Raw genomic sequence first — 4,260 nt, forward strand, 5'->3', positions numbered from 1 at the left:
ACTGTTATCTGCGGATCCTGGACACGATTAACCAGCTCTTTTAATACAGGCCCCTAATCTCACCCTGCTCTCATGCTGTGCTTTCTAAGTGGATCGACGCAACTGGAGCTGTTTGAACGTTCCATTGACACAAGTCACCCATCCCCCCCCCCCACCCCTCAACTAGCGTGCTCACGCCCTCCGCCAGCACAACAGGTACTGGCCCCATCACTGTCCTATCCTATCACTGAGCCTCCGTTCTGACTTTTGAGTCGCTCTACGTGGACAATAGATGACACCACTCTCACAGTGCGCATGCCCCCCCCCCCCCCTTGCTTTAATTACCCTAGCCCTGAGAAGCCTGAGGCGGGCAGCCGGCCGCCTCGCAGTCATTGCGTGTTGGGCATGGTACGCCGTCGCGTGGACCATGTCTTTCTATGCGGGTGACCACATTTTTGGAAACTATGGACCAAACTACGCTCATTCACGTGCTTATGATAAATATATCAATAGCACAAAAGAGAGTGGTTCTTCGTGACTTGCAAACGTTCATGGAGCCCAGATCTTTTTTGTTTGTTCAATTAAGCTTTCCAGAATGGCATGCGTATAGTTTTGATTAGTTTTTATCATTTCAACCCATCGGTTTGCCAAGTTATCTTTCAAGGAAGTGGAAACCATTACCAACGAAGGTAGACTGCAGCCACACAACTCGGCATTCCACAGTGTTATAGCTCTGAAACAGCGCAACTGATAAATTGTAAAATGTGACAGGTGATTTTAGCGCTTATGACATCCCAATGACCACATGTAATCAACATCCAAGGCATGAGGGTGTAAGGCGCTTCCCAAATCAGGTATAACAAGATCTCGGCATAAGATTCCTAACATATGGATCCCATATCTGCATGAGACCATGGACTTCGGTTAATCTTCAAAAGATCTGCCATAGCCCGGATCTTTTTCAATTTCTTTTCGAACAATCCTGTGGGATTCTATATGTTTTGAAATTTTGTCCCAGAACCTTTTGGGATGCGAGATCACTTTTGAAATTTTTGTCTACGGACCTGTTGAGACGCTGAATTATTTTTTAGGTTTGCTTCAGAATATTTTGATACCTCGGGTTTTTAGCTTTTCTTAGGATCTGACGTCTTAGAGCTACCTTTAAATTTTGTCAAATAATCTTCAGGATCCATTTCTATAGCGCCAAGCTTGCAAAGTGTTTGAGATAAATACGAAAGCCAGACCAATGGTTGGCAGGGCTGTTTTATTATTTTTTATTTCAATGTGAATGAATAACATAGCTATAGAGTTTGTGAATGGATATCCCCTGCTTGTTGACAATATAGGTAATCAGTAATTGAAAATTGGTAATCAATGCCTCATAAATACTTACGCGTGAGATGAATTATCAGTAATGTGTAAAAATAAGCATTATGACGTGCATGTTATTTTGTGGGCACATGGCTTACTTATCTCATGTTATTAAGTGGGCACATGGTCAGTCACGCTGGCGCTTTAAACTTACAACTTTGAAGGAGGCGTATGTTGCTGTAAACAAGAGCGGACGCAACGGCTTCATTTGGGCCCAACTAAAGCATGAGGGAATCATGGGATCGATGGTCTTAAAACATTGCGGACCGCCGTGTTAATGGCGGCTGTGACAGGTGTGTCTGATGCCTTCAACTGCAGCAATCAGAGCTTTCCAACCAGACTTAGACTTGATTCACCTTAATGTGGTCCGATATAATGCTGAATTTAAAACTTTTGGGAACCGAATCACGAGCCCAATCAGTATGACTTTTGAAGAGATCATTCGACACATTTTTTCTTCAGTTAGTTGTGTTTTGTGTTGATGATGGTTCTGACTGTAATTCAGGAAAAGAGGGACTGAATCACGATTTGAATCAGCTCGAGTAAACCTACAGCGGTTGGAAGTCAAACAGAATTGTTATGACAACTTTAAACAGAGAATGAATATCTCAAAGTCTGTTGTTAGTTTACAGACTCATGTATGTGGCTGTGCGATCAAGGGGGTAAATCTCATAGTCAACTAAGACAAAAAATTTCCTCTGCACATGGATTAATAATGTACTTTCAAGTCTGTCTCACCGCACCAATGTTGATACTCGTGACGCGAAAGCAGCTTTCTTCGATGGGCCGAGAAAATCATTTTCGATAATAGCGCCACATATTTTACGCACTGGATCATCCTCCAACAAACCTCAAACTTGTCACTCTCCACACTACTGGTACCTGGTGAATTAAGCACGAGATAAATATCACGAAGAATGCTAGCGAAACCTTGCCAACGGCCATCAAGTTGACTTTTTATGAAAGAGTTAAAGATCGCTAACGTTGCTATCCGCACTGACAGCGGTCTCACCCAGAACAATCAGAGTCGTCACTACTTTCTACCATGTGCGAGACCGCGTCAGAATCCGTGCTCTCGGCCGATTCGCCAGCACTGAGACCACTTGGTTCCGGAGCAGGATCGATTTCAGCACTGGCAGCCGGTGCTGGCCCAGCAGCTAGCGGGGAGGCGGCTCAGTTCAGCGGCAGATACTGCTTTAATGGTGGCTAAGCCATTGACACCGCTCTGACAATTGACAGTTACGGTGGCTCGAAGCGGGCCGCTGCCGCTATCATCAACGCCTTCCATCAAGACGGCAGGCACGGACTGGCTGCTTTAAATTAAATATATTAGGTTCCAAGAAAATCTGCCGCGCAAGAGGCAGCGAGAAAGTGGTCAGCTCATCAAAATGCTGAATCAATCCATGAGTCAGGTTTCACCATTTTCTACTGGGGCGGCCGCGAAGACAGAACCTACAAGAGTACACACAGCCACGCGAATGCTGACAACTGCGCGAAAAACGCGTAGTTGTTATCCCTGGGCCAGGCAGCAGCTACGTGAGTCACTTCACATCCGAGTCTGACCGCACCCTATACTTGCTTAACGGGCTACACTCCGTGAGCCCGCAGTTCCACGGTCACGTCAATGTGCCCGGCTGCGATGGCACGGCCGCCAATACTGGGACGACAGGCGGCGTATTCTAGTTGTTCAAGCTAGCCACCGAATCACTCGTACACTGGTTCATCTGCCAACTGCACGGCAACGAACTGAACCTCCGCCATTTGCTGCTGAGCCTGGACGACACGACCACGGGACCGAACTTTTGTCTTCAAAACCGCTTTGTCCGAAGCGCAACAGCCCCACGGTGAACCAAACCATCGAACCATGCCAAGTAAATATGAAAACGCATGATTTTCGAATTTATAGCCCTGAATGTTTAAACTTTATCACGCACCACTTGGTATTTGAAGCGCTCACTGCTGAGCATTAACTCATTATAATGCGTTGTGCCATAGTATGTCGAACCATCTGCTGGTTGGTTCATACTTTATAGAATATTTGTTGATAGGTATTCACTAATATTCAAGGAGCCTGAATATCAGGGTAATTATATACACTTAAGAGGTGCAGCAACTTTCGTACCATTTGTTGCTCATTTTGTAGCGCATTGTTCTAATCTATTCGCTTTTGTTTTCAGATGGTTGACAGTGGCCGCTCACCTGCCAGTGGCTTACATCACTAACTGAGACCTCCAGCAATGCTCTCAAGAACCTCGTCCAGTACGAGGTTGGCTGGCCACTGTGTGCCAGTGTGGTCCGCCATCTGGCAGAAAAGCAGCCGCGAATTTGGCTCGCGCAGCTTGTTCTGAAGCATCGCGTTACTCTGCGAGCTGCCGCAGCACACGCAGGCCACGGTGCAGTCAGTCCTCCAGCGCAACGGGCACTGGGCCGATCGGGAACAGCTGCTGCTGGACATGCTGGGGACGAGAAACGTGCGGTTCGCGAACAGGCGGCTCCGGTCGTCGCGCCGCGCGTGATCAGCAAACCGAGTGTCTTCGGCCTAGGGTCTTATCGCCATCCCAGTGATAAACGTCAAGGCCGAGAGGTACGCCGAACTGATCCCCTGGTACCGACGGACCAGTCACACAGCTTCCTCTGCGAGACCTCAGCGATGGCGAGCTGCGGGACAGATTGCAGGCTCCGCTGGCTGCCCCGCACTATCCGGTTCACACCAAGGCGGTGGAGAGGGCCATGTACACCGCCACCGAGGCGTGCTCGGCGCAGATGGGAGAAGAGGCGCGGTATGGCCTCAACAAGGCCAAGCTCAGGCAACGCCAGATTCTCCCAAGCGTGAGAACATTTGCTACCCCGGCGGTAAGCTGGTTGTTGTTAACTAATCACATTCTCAGAAGTATCAGACTCCCGTTTCAA

The sequence above is a fragment of the Pollicipes pollicipes genome, unplaced genomic scaffold, assembly GCF_011947565.3.
Source record: "Pollicipes pollicipes isolate AB1234 unplaced genomic scaffold, Ppol_2.1 Scaffold_5724;HRSCAF=6776_pilon_pilon_pilon, whole genome shotgun sequence".
Lineage (NCBI taxonomy): Eukaryota > Metazoa > Arthropoda > Thecostraca > Pollicipedomorpha > Pollicipedidae > Pollicipes > Pollicipes pollicipes.